Raw genomic sequence first — 17,677 nt, 5'->3', positions numbered from 1 at the left:
ACATATATACATATGTCTGTACATTCCTCATCTCATAATTTGCTTTGGATTATGTCTGTGGATATATGTGTATATATATCTCCATATCATACCTTTCAACTGTACAGATTTCCGCTGCATGTACAGCTGTTTGCCTCTTATCTTTGGTCCGTTTTTCATAACCTTGTGTCTATCTGGCAAGTTAGTGGCATATCATTAAAGACTGACGTTGGTAAATAATGATAAACATTTCAGGTTACAACTTCATACCCTTCGGAGAATCCATGCTAGTGACACACCTGTTATTCTATCCACTTTCTATGTTTGTTAGGGCAATATCTGGGGATTGTCCCTATTTGTACCAGTTGTTGCTATGGCTTTATCCGGTTTCGTACTTTATGGGTTTAACAGGTATGAGCCATGTACATAGAACGTGGGGAAAACACCATTCATTTTCTATTCTGTGAGTGGATTACACACACGCAGGCGCACTTGCATATCCTTATTGTGGGTTACATATATTTCATAGATAATTGTGCTTCCGTGAACTTTCATAATTCTGACCGTAACAGTTACATATCTGTATTCCAGTTTACGGACTACTGCGAAACACACGTTCACCTTAACATATTTAAATGTGTGTACTGCACGAACGCTTTCATTACACTTTCAAGTTATATGTGCAGTGGTCGTATGTCAACCGGGACTGCATTCACATTGGCCGGATACCGGAACCACTATTCTATTGGTGTTCTCCCTCATTAATATGCATACCCATAGTACTTAGTTACATCAACATATGCCTCACCGCTTCACCTACGACACAGGCATCCATTCTCCTGCTGGGAAAAAGGCGGTACTACATATTACACATTCCCTATTGCCTACTGCTGTGGACTCCGGCTGCATTGTTAATCACTCCGAGGATATGCAGAACACCAAGGCATATAGTCCAGCCACATACAGGTCTTTGATTGTCAGAGTGTTCATGTAGTGATCTGGGTTTTGGCTTGTCCACCTGGTGAATTGAACTTCCCTTGCCGAGGTGAAATGTCAGACGAAGCATATGGACAGGGATTATCTCCCTATTTTGAAGTTTTACCTGTGTTTATAGACACAGGTGTTTGGGCACTTGTCAGCAGTTTATTCTGTTGACATTACATAATATGGGTGGGGATGTTACAGTCCATGCTCCACGGTGAGGGGTGTTCCCATTCACATTTGACTATTACCTGTATACAGTCATACAGGGATTATTATTTTTGGACATGAAGTGACTACAGGTATGCAGTTGTACATTACACAAGTGTAAAAGGCTATTCCTGTAAATATGTACGGACCACACCTCTCAACCTCTTAGAGCACCGAACCTGTGCAAAACCTACATGATGGGGGGACAATTAGGGACACATTTTAACAATTGCTCTTACAAGCTTAGAACGTTGATAGAATGCTAGGTTTTGCATTAGCATGACTTTTCTGCAGGTTGTGGAGTCTTATATTCAGGATATTTCTCATTATTTAGTGATATCAATCCTCAGCTATTTACCACACTTGTGCAGATTGTCGGAGGCACATACCAACACTATGGGGCAAACCTGTGGTCATTCTTAGGGTTGCCACCTTTTCGACTGCCCAAAGTGGGACATGTTCTGTAGAGATGTCAGATTTTCCAGGACAAAACATACCTACAGCCGTGCATTGTACTGAACTTTAACCTTTTTTGTACATATAATAGCTTATTCTAGTAACATTTGAATTTCTTATGCTACTTCACATAACATATTGAGGATTCATATATAAAATAACCATTTTATGCGACTATTAAAGTAAATTAGGAAATAAACTCTCAGGACATTTGCTATGTCTTGATATTTTTCACAGGACACAACTGCCTACAGAGGGATTGTTACTCGCAAAGTGGGACAGGTGGTGACCCTAGTCATTCTGCGAATATCCGGACAGTTGAGTGGTATGGCACAGACCTCTGTAATACGCTGTTGTGTTCTGGCACAGCAGTAGCTCAGCATTAAAGACTGCAGTCGGAACGTGCTGACAGACAGTTGGGTTTCAGACTTCATACTCCAGACATTAATGCCAATGTGCAAACTGTTATTCTATCAAATTCTATGTTTCTAAGAGATATGTTTACAGATTGTCCCTGATTTTGGACCTTTGTCTCACTTATATTCACGGCTCTGTCCAGATATCTTGCTCACACAGGTTGACAGGTATGGTCAGTCACGACTGCACACAGTCAGTGTCCCTGACACTTGATCAGGGTTGACCTGTTTACGTAGTGTCTTCCTCACCCTCATGCTGTTTTCCACTTTGCAAATGTGTGCATTATATTCTCCCTCCTATTCGTGTCTGGACACATGCGTCACGGGAAGGTATTTTATCCTGGGTGGTAGGTTATGCATGCCCACTTAGGGCTGGACAGTGTCATGGACCTCCACTGCACATTCTGACTTGTGTCCAGATATCTACTGGATTGGACATCATGTCGTCATACCCATTCTACTATTTAGACAAGTTGGTCATCCTGTGAGGGATATCCCAAAAATTGGTCAAAACCAAAACAAGTTAGATAACGAAGATTTTTGTGGCTGCATGAAAATGTGCAGGGGGTTTTACCTGCATGGGATACATGGTTTGCAATCCTGACACTGCCTAGGGTGACAATACCTACTACATATGCATAGGGGTCACTGTGTGTAGCTGTTCCTGCAACAAACCAGTGGACCAAGTACGGCTGGATTTGGTGGATGTTCTGGTATGGTGGCAGGTTGTGTTTTGTGGAGGGTATGCTGGGTAGGCTATTATGCATCCAGGTGTGTTGCGTTTGTTATGGCCAGTTCCATCAGGACCCATCTGTGGGTATGTGACGGTGCCATATCTATACATTTGTCTTGTATATTTCCATATTCATATGTTTGTGGGATTGTGTTCTACACTATGGCCTGTCTGCTTGTCTTGCAGCTGTTTCTACATGAGGTTGTGTTTCTTTCCACTTCACCCACTGCCCCCTCATACACCTCTGGTTCACCTTTTCTGCATATGACACAAGTATCGCCTTTGAGGAATTTACCATTAAACACACACCCCTCACACGCGAATTACTCACACCCCATAGAGCACTACTTTGGTTGTTGGCCCATGACACGGCCAGAGTTACACATTGACTACCCTACATGTGTCGGGTACCTTTATGGTTGTGTGGACTACCCTGCCATGTTTGCTTTCCACATGCTATACCTCACGCACATACGTACACGCCCTTACTTCACTTTCATTACTTGGTTGGTGTAGCAGGGTACTACCCATTCGACTGTGTCACATACACATTTGGATTATACAGCTGCCTTCCGGATTTTGCCAGCCTGTTCTACTCATTGGTAGGATGGCACCTTTTCCTATGTCCAAGAGATTCCTTACACATTCCGACTGTTGTGGACATTGCCTCCCCACAGTCAATGGTTGTGTTTCCACCTTTTCAATTGGCCACTGCGTGACATAGGGTTACCACCTGTCCCACTTTGCGAGGGACAGTCCCTCTGTGGGCAGTTGTGTCCTGACATGTAATTGTCAACATGGCAAATGTCCTGAGATTTTAGGACAAACATATTTCTTATATTTTATGTGATAGTTGCATTAAACAGTTAATTCTGTATCTGAAATACCTGACTGTTATGAGAAACAGAATAAGCAACTAAAATGCTACAGGAATACGCTTTTCTGTAGGCAAAACAGTTATGTTCTGTCCTTTGTACTGGCCGTGGGTACGTGTCGGCCTGTACAGTCTGATGTCTGTACCAAACATGTCCCACTTTGGCCATTTGTAAGGGTGGCAGCCCTACTGTGACAGTTGCGGTGAACACAGCATATTTTACAGGCCGACACATACCCATGGTCAGTTCGGCAGATAGAACTTCCAATTCTTGCCTATATCTAAGCTTATTCTTGTAGCATTTCGGTATCTTATTTTGTTTGTTATGACATTTATGTATTATACGTCCAGTAAAATATGTTTAATGCAACTATTGCATGACATCTACGGAGGAATTATGTCCTATATTCTCTGGACATTTGCCAGTTTTACATGTTTGTGTCAGGACACATCTGCCCACAGAGGGACTGTCGCTCACAAAGTGGGACAGGTGGTAATCTCGGTATGGATCATACTGTTCCTTTCGGCCTACATGTGTCCGTGTTGGTATGGCTCGTTTATATGCTCCTTCTGTTTCGTTTACATGCGTATGCTATTTCCTATCACATTTGGTATGTGAAATACGGACATACCTTTTGTATGCGACTATTACATGGCTTGTGGGATATGATTCAGACATATGGTCACTACCTATATCTATATTTCTCCTCGTGTATTTTGTTATGGACACATCTGCACAGCTATGTTCCCTCCCTCATATTATGGGTCGGCTGGTGATCCTCTCCGTTGGACTGGACATACCTACTGGCGGCACACTAACATCTGATACGTCTCACTTCCACATGGTATAGCTATCAACACTACGTTGGACTACAGGCACATGGTTTTCCTGTCATTTGTTCATGGGTAGGGACCCGTTATTCCCTACCATGCATTTGTGTTTGAGTCTTCATTTTCTGTTCGCAGGGACTCTGCTTTACATACATTTCAGTCTCCATGGACACTGATAGGTACGATTACTATTGCTGCCGGAATATAATATTCAGCAGTTTAGGTTGCTCCTTGAAAGCCGACATTGACACGCCTCCCTCCGCAACTTCGATACACCCCTTGCACTCGCGCACATTTCCTATGCACGTGGCTGTGGCGGCTGCGCGCCTTCATTAATATGCATATGGCGCGACTACTCCACATCTACGACGCACGGCCTGCGCAAGCCTTACGACGGACTTGCGCCGAGCTTCATGAATCTGGGGGAATGTCTTTATAAGACACTTAGCAAACTATCTCCTGAATTGTATGAAGCTAACAAAGTAACCTAGAGTTATTAAGAATACAATTACCTAACGTATAAAGTAACATTAAATCTTCCTAATACGTTAGCAAAGAATGTTAAGAATGTTAAAAAACAGTTAAAAATGTGAGAATGTTTAACAGATAAATCATGCTAAAATATAAATAAATGCTTATATATATATATATATATATATATATATATATATATATATATATATATATATATATATATATATATATATATATATATATATATATGTCAGAAAACAGCACCAATGACAGAACCACCCTCTGTAACCACTCCCTTGTTCCAAATAATCTGATTATATATAAATAAGGAATGTTTTTGGTGCTTTTCATTATAATCAACAAGGATTGCTTGTTTATGTATTTCAATAAAGGATATTCTATTTTTAACTCATCTGTGGACTGACTACCTACTATTTTCTATTTTATTATTTTGTAGCAATTATTTTGTATCAAGTATTTTACAGTTCAATTTTTATTACTGAACTAGGTGCTTAACATAATTCAGGAAATAAACATCACACCCTCCACATTGCAAAATTTCTTCTTTGTTTGTTTATGACCCAGTATAGGTTGCATACTGGGTTTTCTGAGACTTCGAGGGATACCACTCTGATTTTTCCATTTGCATCCTCTTCAGAAACAATCAGGAGGCTTACAAAACAAATATTTTGGAACATTCTTGCTGATTATGAACTGCTTCGATCAAATGGGTACCCACTGAAGTGACAGTTGACCTAGGCTATAGCAGTGTTTTTTTAAATAAAACAACCAAGCGGTTAGAGACCGAAACAAAACCAATGCTGACCTGCAGGGTGTGCTGTTTAGGAACTGCTGCTATCAAATAGGTACCTGCACAAGTCGTCAGTCTACCTATGCTATAATAGTGTTTTTATAAACACACCCATGGTGGGTGAGGTAGGTTTAATACCAATGTTGAACTGAAGGCCATGCATACAGTCTGCAAACAGCTATGCTAGCACTGTTACTGCAGACTCCCATTCAATCTGTGAATAGGTAGGTTGTGCACAATAGATAACACAGTCAGACATACAAGTGCACCAAATCATAAACTGTAAGCAATATTTACAGCACTTAACATTTTTATGTAAAACATTTACTATAACACTTCTGTGTTAAATATACACAGCAAACTGTCATTTACTTTGTGGATTTTTTTAAAAAACATTTGTACTGAAAAAAATGGATCCAAAATACAAACTACATCAACACTTAAGTTTTTTACACAGTTGTAATGACAGCTACTGTTCACTGATTTCACTTACCTTACTGATGCATGATGGGCATTCCTGTATTCTAAACAATAAACATGTTGTTGCTGTTTGTCTTTCGGCTTTTTCCCGGTTAGGTCTCACCACAGTGGAACTCCGGTCCACTAATGATTGGCAGTAGATTTTTACGAACGCCGAGGTGCCAGCTCGACGTCCAACCTTCAACGAAGGCACGCTGATTCACGCATCTCTTTTGAATGCCCACCCAACCATGGGGAGGACATGCAGACTCCACACAGAAGGCACTCCCCACACTCCAGCCAAGAATTGAACAGGAGAACCTCTTGCTGTGAGGCAACAACGCTACCGCTGCACCGCCGCGGATAAGCTGTAAACAATAAACATGTAATTTTGAGAAATACAGGCCAGAAAACAATGGAATATGCATTTCAGTTTATAATATATGAAACATATTCAACATACTTCTCTCTCTCTGCTGGTCTGCAAGCCTGTTCATCTGCTTGATGCACATCGCACGTGCTGTTCCGACTCCAGTCCTTGTCATCTGAAATTAGAATTCCTCAAATAACAAGAATAAATATTTCACAACACACTCTGTAGGCTGTTATTCTAAAAAAAATTAGGTAAGCACAATACTCAGTTGAGATTGCAACATTCAGGCATTAACATCTTTGAGCACAGATCGGAGGACATGAGATTCAAACCTTCAGATGCAACCTACAGCGAAACTCTAACTTTTAGAGCTGTCTGCCTACGTAACACATCTTAACTGTAAAAAGATGTTTTCCAGGCAGTGAAGAGTTAATGTTATGGCATCATCCTGATGGGGGATGGTCTACTAAGAACGATCTTGATCTAGGATTGCATACTATGAACATGTGCTGTTCATGAAGTTAAACTGCTTTTAAATTGCATTCATATCAGCACTGTATTCTGAAAAATGAACAGTAATTGAGATAATCCATTCCTCAGACAGTCTGATAGTGTCATGTAACATCCAGCTTCTGTAAACAGAACCATTCCTCTTGCTGTACATTATAGAAACAGAAAGGTATGTGTGAGGACCACTATTCCTTGTAAAAGTGCACATCACTAGTTAAATATATACAGCTTCCCTGACCTTCATTGCAACTCTTAGTGTACCCATTACACTCCCTCAAAACTTTTAGCTTGATTCTGTTCTACTGTTGAACACAATATTTAATGACAAAACAGTCCTTCATAGCATTTTAAAAAGTATACAATATTAACTTAAAAATTGCTCATATAACTGGATTTATCAAGGTGTACTTGTGTAGGAAGAATGATATAAGTAAGTTATATAGGTCATACAGTGGGATTATAATAGAAAACTTTGAAATTTGCAGTCATCCCTGTCCTAGGCTATATCGGCATCAGTGAAGTATGAGGCTGTGTGATATTATGCAGTTAGATGTAAAACACATGCACATTTCAAAGGACATAGTTACAGTTATTATTCAACTGTTAAATAAAATACCAGGCTAGGTACTGAACCCATAGTCAAGAGGGCAGTACATGCAAAACCCCCTGACTAGTATAATTAACAGAGGGGCGTCTGGTGTTAAACTACATTTATCTGAGATGCTACCCAGTGTTAATGCATGTTTTCCTAATAAAGGAATTCCTGTAACATTGAACTTGAACTGTAACATCGAAACATCTGGCCAGGAAGTATCTATGCCGAAAGTGCTAACTAATATCAGGGGGGTTTGAGTCCTAGTAACTCAGGTCAGGATGTTCATAATGCCTTTGCTATTTTTCCACAGCTGGACTCAAATGCATCCTTGGACTCATTTTATTTGGGAACTATTAGTATATCTAACAACGTGTCATTAAGGTCTGAATTTCCACTGCCTGAAATGTTGACTAATGTAGATTCCTATACAAGTGTTAAAGAGATTGATACCTCTGTGAATTAAAATCTTGACACTGGCATACATAGTCGAACAGCTCCCCCACTTACAGTTATTAGTAATAGCAGTGGAGATTTCAGCATATATAATTTTTCTGAGTTTGAAGTAAAATCTAATGTGGTGGAACTTTTAGCAAAGGGTCTATTATTTGTAACAACTAAACCAGCTAATATGGTAAAAACCATTATTGACTTCAAGCAATTAATTAGAAAACTTAACTTGCAGGTTTTCTTTAATGCAGAACAGAAAACCACATCTGAATTTTATATCCCTAGCACTTTTAATCCACCAGGTAACTCACTTATTTCAACATTTGAAAAAAATATGTGAAATTGACATAAGGAATTTACAGATGGAGAAGTCAAAATATAAAAGTAACATAGGGAGAGACGATTGGGTAGCTTTTACTGAGTTTCGACAACTACCAATTAGAACTCTGAAACCAGACAAAGGGAGAGGTTTGGTGATAACGGGTAATGATTTTATACCCAAAAGATGTCCAAACTTTTAGAAACTGATACTTACATCCCAGTCAACTTGACTGAATTTAACACAGCTTATAAGAAAATAAAGGAGCATTTGAACAACCTTTTTATTGAACAATTAATTGATACTCCCTTCTTGAATTATTTAACAATGTTAGCCCCGAGGACACAAATTTTATTTGGTGTGCCTAAAATACACAAATCTTTAGTTGATCCACCAATGAGGCCACTGGTTGATGCTCATCAAAGTATAACATATCCTATAGCTAAAGTAGCAGATAATATATAAAATAAATATCTAAAGAATGAGTGCCAAATCTGTAAAGATTCTTGGACATTTTTATCAAAATTAAATGGGCTTCCATACCAGGAAAATATCAACTTCCTAATGATCAATGTCAGGGATTTGTATACATCTATCCCACAGGAGGAAGGAATCAAATACATAGTCCGATTCCTTGGGAGAAAGGGGTCCCTTCGGTTGAGATTAGATTAGTGAGTAACCTGTTGGAGATTGTTCTAACTAACAACTATTTTCTGTTTGATAAACAATTTTATCTGCAGAAGATTGAGGTGGCAATGGGGTCCCCATGTGGGGCCAGCTTTGCAAACACAGTTATGGCCCAATGGGAGAAGGAGCATATTCTCAAAAAGGAACACTTAATGGACAGGATATTCTTTTACACTTGCTACCTGGACGACATTTTTGTCATCCACAAAGGTAATGTAGACGAAGTAGTAGAGTTCATTCAGTATTTGAACCAAACTACCAACTTTTTAGAATTCACATATACCTTTCATAACTGCGGTGGTGGTGCTGCGGTAGCGTTCTCTCCTCACAGTAAGACGTTGTCCTGTTCGATTCTCAGCTAAAGTGTCTTCTGTGTGGAAACATGCGTGAATGGGCTTACCTTCGTTGAAGGTTGTGCATCAGGGATGGCAACTCGGCACGTAAAAATCTACTGCCAATCATTAGCGGACCGGAGTTCCGCTGTGGCGACCCCTAACCGGGAAAAGCCAAAAGACACAACAACAACATATACCTTTCATGAAGATGTAATAACATACCTAGACATTGAATTATTTATAGATCAGTCCCATAAAAGACTGACTGCTAAGATTCATAGGAAGGATACATTTTTGAACACATATTTACACGTCAGTAGTTCACATCCTTTCCATCATAAAAAGTCAGTGATTAAGTGCCAGTTAGTTTGAGCCACAAGGATGGTAACGGTCAAGAGTTAACTTATCAAGGAATATGAAAAAATAGGTAACATGTTTATTACAAGGGGTTACCCTAGGGACCTTATTTTGGAAATCACTACTGAGATTATACACAAGAGGTCTAATTGTGTATATATATATATCCCACTATTACAAGGGGAGGTTCTGCCGCATAATGTGGTGGATCTTCAAACTCATCATGGACTAAATAGGTCCCCTTTCAGTTTTACAATAACTTTCAGCCCAGAAAGCAGGCATATATTAGCTATAATAAAGAAAAATTGGAATCTTCTCAGTAACAACTTAGAACTCCGTACAATAATAGGGTCAGCTCCGTCATTTATATTTAAGAGAGGAAATAATTTGAAGAATCTTCTTGAAACTTGTAATACTAGATCAGTAAGGAACCCGGGTATGGCTAAATGCGAATCTTGTAATTATTGTAAATTTATGGATATTGGGTATATGTTTCACATAAGAGACCAACGCTATATTACAACCTCTGGTAGATTTAATTGTAACTCTACCTTTGTGGTCTACTTAGGTAAATGCCAACTTTGTCCCGCCTTTTACATCGGGAAGACCGATCGAAAGTTACGTGAGCGGGTATATGAGCATTTATATTACATCAAAAAGGGGAAAATTGAAAACGCATTAGCCAACCATATAAAGTGGAACCCTACACATAGTTTCAGATTTAGAATCATTGACCACATTCCAAAAGACTTAAGGGGTGGACCAAGATCTTTACTATTAGAGAGAATGGAATTAATGTGGCAAATCTGGTTGGATGCTTGCCATTATCCGGGTATTAATGATTCTTGTTCTATACAGTGCCTTTTGAGACTCAAGAATCTGAACAGATAACTTTGAGGAAGTATATTATTTGTCCTAGTTCTGTAATGTTGCAGTAATGATAACTACCAGTAAAGTCATGCAGGTAGTTTATTTTAACTATGTAATTTCTCCTGGGGGATGTTAGTAGATTCTAGTAGATTGAATATGCATTTAATTGTGTACATTATTTTGGTTAATTATTATTAACCATTTTTAATGTAACTGCGGTGGTGCTGCTGCGGTAGCGTTGTTGCCTCACAGTAAGATGTCCTGTTTGATTCTCAGCTAGAGCATCTTCTGTGTGGAGACATGCGTGAATCGGCATACTTTCATTGAAGGTTGTGCGTCAGGGCCGGCAACTCAGCACATAAAAATCTACTGCCAATCGTTAGCAGACCGGAGTTCCACTGTGGCGACCCCTAACCGGGAAAAGCCGAAAGACACAACAACATTATTAACCATTTCTAATGATGTGTATGGTTATATGTGTATATCTTGTTATTTTCATTTTTACCTGTCATTTTTATTTTTATTATCTACTTCTACTTTTATGAGTAATTTGAAACATGAAAAATTGTATAATGAAGTAATTAATATTTGGCGTTTATTATCCAATTAAGTCAGAAGGAGGGAGGGGGATATGTATTTAAGAAGAACCTGAGTTGTCATTAATCATCTACACTAAATGAAAAACACTTTATCTGATTTGTCATCAGTGTTCTTTGGGTTTGATATTCTGTATCCATCTAATAAAGAGCTGGGGAGCCATCTGTTCCTGTTTTGGTTTTTGTTTACCAGATGTGTTGTTATGTTTTTATGTATCAGATAAGTCATGTATGTTGGCCATGTTAATAGATTATATAGTTATGGCATGTACATTCCATGAAGAATATATACAGTTGACTGCAAGTGAAGTCAGTAGTATTTGTAACACTGCAGTGAAATATATGTGCCAGTTGTCTTTTATATTCATCATGTGCTGTAGGTACATTTTTCTGATCTGTGTCTTTGTAGCTTGTAGCACATCAACCGTCTTTATCATCCACTAGTCCATCCAGTGATCATTATGTTGGTCATCATGTGTCTCATCCTGGTAGTATGGGCCCCGGCACAGAGGACTTTAATTTGTTTTAAGAGTTCATCCTTGAGATTGACACTGATGTTGCACCAGATGTATCCTTAGATGTGGAGGTCTACTTGCCAATGCATTCAGAGGATGATGACACAGTGGATGTTGAACAACGTGACACCGTTGGTCAATACACAACAGTTGGGAGCACTGCTGCTGGCAGATCCACACAACAACTAGACACAGGGCATCGCCATAGATGTAGGCTAGCAGATGTTGTATATAGCCAAGTGTCAGAGGAGGTCTACTTGTTCAGCTGTCTGTGCACTTGCCTGTGCCACAGATCATGTGGCACACTAGCTATGTGTCATGCATGACAGACAATAGCACAGACACAGTGAGATTATGGTTGCATTGGCCGCTCACATGCGAGTCTGCTAGCTGTGGCACAATCAGTGGAAACCTGGCCTCTACAATACTGCAGCAGTGTCATAGCATAAGTAGGATTTTGTGTTCCATGACTATGCATAGCAGATTTCAACCTGTGAGAGGCAGGCCACCTGTCCACAGAATAATCATTGGTTATTAGGATTCCCTGTCTATGGTCCAACTTGCACAGATATCAAATGCTGGCAAATCTGCTGAGGTCTGCCAGTCACATGACCATCACTTCACAGTCATGCTCCTTCATCTCAACATGGTGCCGTACACCCATCCTTCTCCTCTGTGAAGAAACCAGGGCAGGATGTGTCTGTACTTAATCGTGGCAGGGAGGACTGTAGTGTGAGACATTAGCAGGGTCAACCAAGGCAGTGATAGAGTTTGTCCGACAGTGTACTACACGTAGATGGTTCATATTATTTCAGTACCACTGTACTGTGATATGTGTTTCTGAAATAAAAATGTCTGCATGATGTCATGTGTGATTTCTCTTTTTTTGTCTTATGCGATTATACATATTTGCAAGTGTAGCTCTGATGTGTGTCCTTTATTGTTTACCATATAGTGATAAAATTAACTGAGTGTGTTTGCATACCTGTGTCGGTTGTGGCCTCAGTTTATATTTATTTTTACACTTTTGCTTATGTTCACATTGGAATATGTTATGCTCATGTTACATGTGATGCTCAGTGTCTACATCTAGTGGGCAATTGCCATTAGATGCATTCTGTGTTGCTGTGGTGAGGCAACACCTGAACATCAATGTTGAGACTGTGTACTTATGTACATGTGGCTTGTCATGACTCAAATGTCTGGGTTAGATGCTCCCATGTAGCCTGGGCCTGCACTTGTAGTAACAACCAATGTTTTCTATGCCTGTGATTCTGTCCCCTATGTCCTCCTGCTCCTCCTCCGCAATGTATGGGATGTCTTCTTCACACATTTCTGGTTCTTGGGTTAGTTAGCCTACACCTGCAGCTGGAAGGCCACCATGTGCTCAGGTTAGCATGTTGTGCAGCATGGCTCACACTGTTATCATCTGCGCTGGCTTTTCAGGTTTGTATTGCAGTGCACCCCTGGATGTGTTCAGACATCTAAACCTAGCTTTCAATGCACCAAACACATGCTCTATGGTGTTTTTGGTTGTTGCATGTGCTCTACTGTAGGTCTCCTGTTCAAAGTTGGATGGTTCATGGCACAGGGTCATTAGCCATGGCTCAAAAAGATAACCACAGTCACTTGTTGTGGGGAGTCAAAAAAACACTTTGTTCAGACTGGATATTGTTGAGAGGGGCATCCTTAACTTACATCCTAGCTGTGTAGCTGTATTTACCCTGAAGCAATCCCTCAGGAATTTCACTTTGATGGATGAGTCCACTTTTCCCCCAAATGGCAGCGTCATGGACACTGGACACTTCCAGGATATGTTGCCATGATGTTTGCTATGCTGACATCTGCCTCATACACAACTTGGCAGTTGATTGATAGCCAGCCCTTTCTTTTTATGTGTTGGTCTGCTTCTGGATGTACTGGTGTCTTGATAGGTATGTGTGTGCAATCTATTGCACCTAGTACATGGGGGAAGTTTGAGATGTTGTAGAACTGGTGCATTACTCTCCATGGGTGTGGATGGGAAGTGCATGTAGTCATCCACCTTGCTGCACATTGCTGCTAGGAATTTGGCCAGGATACAACTGCCAGCTGTTTGTGCTACTCCCACAGCATCCTCCATGTGTCTCTGGAATGTCCCAGGTGTGAGTACACCCAGACTGAGACACACTTTAGTTTCTAGGGGGATGAGGTGTCCTCGCAGGATCTGCCCAAACATGTGTGGAGCACAAGTTTTAGACAACTTGCACCATTTGTCTGTCTAGATGGTATTTGTTGATTATTTCCTGAACTGGCAACTGGTTTAATTGCAGCCTTGCTCTGACTCTAGTTGGCTGCCTTTTATGATGCACAGCCATATCCACATTTATGGCTTGCATCACTGCTACCTATTGCAGTATGTTAACAGCAGATTGCATTGTTATGGGTTTATTTTTTTTCAGTTTTGCAATGAATTTCACAGTAGTCCATAGTATTCACATGAATTCTTTGCTGTCCATAATGTATGCATTGAGGATTTCAGAAATGGAGTCAGGGTGGATTTTTTTTTCATATTTGAGTTGCACTATGTGCACACAGTGTGTTTTGGAATCACACTGGTGTGTGCCAAATCCCTAATTATTCTATGCTGAATACCTAAGTATTCAGTCTGCATTTAGAGTGCCTTACAGCAGGTGTACTAAAGTATTTCTTTGATGTGCTCTGCTGTCTGAAATAGCTTCTGTGAACTCTACAGAATCCAGTCATTTGTATAGGAACGGTATTAAGGAAAGACAACAAAGGATTAAATCAGCTTTAGAAATTCAGGATTTTCTGTGGAGAGTTATGCTGGGTAAGCTGCCAGTAAAAGGTTTCATAAAATACAAAACATATTCCAAAAGATTGTATGATATTTGTCCTATAGAGTGAATGATGGAACATGGTTTATTTTCATATCCAAGAGTACAAGATTATTGGAATAGAGTATACGTCACATATAATCTAAATTTTTTTAGGATCACTACAGCTAAGAACACTGTTGTATGACCAGTACAATATACACTTCCTACAGGTTAGGATAGTTATGCTAAAATTATATTTCAGAAATGATAGATTTTATGGTTAGCTCATTGTGACAAGTTATTGTGCACTAAATTATGAGACTATGATCTTATTTTGAAAACAATAACAAAGTGGCTTTAGAAGAAAGGATGGGATAATGTTATCTGATGTTACATATTCCTACTTATTTTGTTCTATGTTATTTTCTTTTATTTTTCATAGATTATGTCCCATGATCATTTTCATCTTTTTCCAGTGAGTGATTACTTTCTTTGTTGAAGATGTATATACATAGATTGACTTTATAATGTAATAAAGTTCCCCTACTCTTTTGAGTAAGTACTATGGGATCTTTTACATCCACCTGAGCTACCACCAATTCAGGTAGATAAGACTTCTGTTTAAAATCTCATCTGAAGGATGGCACACTGAAATGTAGCATTCAATGCCCCATGCTACACTGCAGTGTCAGTATTGTAAAACGAATCCAGCTGCATGATGTGGGAATAGGTCGGCCTCATGATCCAAAACAGATTCTCAACATCGTCTTGTATCATGTGGAGGAGCATATCTGGTTCTACAGGACTGAAGAGTGGAGAGCTACTTCAGTGCAAACATTTTATAGCAGTGCATGTTTCACTGATGTCTTTTAAACACACATTGCCTTCAAGTCCCTAACCATTCCAGAAGGACTGCAATATATCAACAGGAAGAGCTTCTGTTTCCATAACTAACTGATCTGTAATGCACACAACTCGTTATTTATAATGTGTGTGCACTACTTGAGCTGTCCCCATGATTTGCACATCTTGCACACATTTGATATATACTAAATGTTTTCTCAAGGAGATTTCAAACAGGTTAATTTAATTGGTAGGCAGACCCATAGGCAGCAAGCAAGCCAGCACACAGCATGTCACATACAATACATTGTTTGGTGTGTGCTTTGTGTTGCAGATGATGACAGATATGCCCTAGAACTCTAGTTGATGATTCCGATCTGCAACCTCCAGGCCATGCAGGAAATTACCTACAACACAGCAGATGCAGAGACATGTAAAATAGAAGTATTTTTTTTTTTGGAAGAGTACATATATGTCAATAGGGGTACTGCAATACAGACCTGAAATTTGCATCAAGATTTTGGTTAAGTGTGCAGTGCTGCAAAACCGCAAAACATGTCATTACATTAACAGCTGATGCAACATGCTAACATCTTGACTGGGCCTCCCATATTGTTTGTTCCAGCAGTGGGAGGCAGAGTGGAAGAACAGTTGGAGAAGACAGTGCAGCAGAAGCAACAGCAGTATCATGGCTGAGGCAGATGAATTTGCAAAACATTACAGCACTAGTAACAAGACGACACCTAGGCAAATACAGTATAGAATAAAATGATGCTTGTGTTATCACACTCAGGCAATGCAGGACAGTACATGGACAAAACACATTGTGCATCAGACATAATCATACCACACTAATCATTACTTACTTATTTATATATTTATTTTTTATTAATTTATTAATTTTCTGTTCCAGAATGGCTTCCTTATTTGAGACCCCTTTCAACTAATATCCAAGCCATAAGACAAACTAACAAGTCAGTAATGACAGAACCAATACGGATAACACAGAAAGCAATGCTGATATGCAACTTGCAGCACAAAAAGTACAAACTACATACAATAGGGCAAGCTAAAAGAAATAGCAATCTTATAAGCAGAACAATACGTGAAGTGAATAAAACATGTTTTTACCAATGCTATGCACAGTTGTTTGGCATGACACAGTGACAAGTCACCTGCAGCTCTTCTGAGATAGGATAAGGTCATGTGAGGTGAATACAGCAGCCACATATCCTGGGAGACATAGATCACATCCTCCTGTGTTGTGGTCAAGCTGCCATGATGTGATTAGCGATGGTGTTGCCTTGAATTGTCAAGACATGATGTATTTCATGACATGGGAGGGATAGGGATACAGGTCCATGACCATTCACCCTGATGGAGCATACTGTGTACTGATAGGTTCATAGGTTTATAGGTACTTACTAGGCTATTAACCTATTAGGATCATAAGAACCTTAACCGTACATTTCCATAACAATTTGTTAGCCTTTATACATGAATAACCCAAAGATGGGCATCACAAGAATATGTTGAGACATTACTTGTTGCCACGTCCATGAGTGCTAAGCCAAGGGTGAATTTATCGGATCCAGTTGTCCAGATTACATTTCGATAAAGTAAGAGAAGTTCTAGGGAAGTTCTTTGCTTTATGAGGAGTGGAAAACAGTTCCATAAGAGTGGTATTCTGTGTTTTACATATCTATCCCTCCATGTCCTGTTAATGTTACAAAAGAGATTTATACCTCTCATGAGCACCATTACTTACAAAGTGATCACTGTGTCCACTGGTGACATGAAAGGGGGTAAAACTATGTGAATATGTGTGAGCAGCTTGACGAGGTGTCTTAGATGGGGAACCTAAGAAGTGCAGTCAACCATGACCTGACAATGCTCATGCTTAGCATAACAGGCTGTATACATACCTCTCAAATGTACATTTTTTTTTGTTTAATGTCCAGATTTTTGCCTCATATTTTTGGTGCATTTTTTATAAAATTGTGGTTTTCTGACAAATTAGTAGCTATTCATTAAAGATTGAAGTCAGAAAATAAAGACAGACATTTGAGTTTCAGACTTCATGCCCTTCAGAAAACTCATGCTAATGTCACTGTGCACTTATATGTCAGAATCCAGAGAGAGTGCTCATCATCTCTCATGCTGTGGGTAACAGTCAATTGTGCCAAG

General features: G+C 39.5%; 1 protein-coding gene across 2 annotated transcripts in view; it reads left to right on the top strand.

The window, feature by feature from the left end:
• LOC122795591 (sialin-like) overlaps nucleotides 1-17,677 on the top strand; it is a 711,524-nt gene that overhangs the window by 669,649 nt on the left and 24,198 nt on the right. The window lies entirely within an intron of this gene.

This window comes from Protopterus annectens, chromosome 1.part0 (assembly GCF_019279795.1).
Source record: "Protopterus annectens isolate FY-2018-M chromosome 1.part0, PAN1.0, whole genome shotgun sequence".
In the NCBI taxonomy this organism is placed as follows: domain Eukaryota; kingdom Metazoa; phylum Chordata; order Ceratodontiformes; family Protopteridae; genus Protopterus; species Protopterus annectens.
Note: the sequence above shows the minus strand (reverse complement) of the source record. Positions and strands in the feature narration are given on the sequence as shown.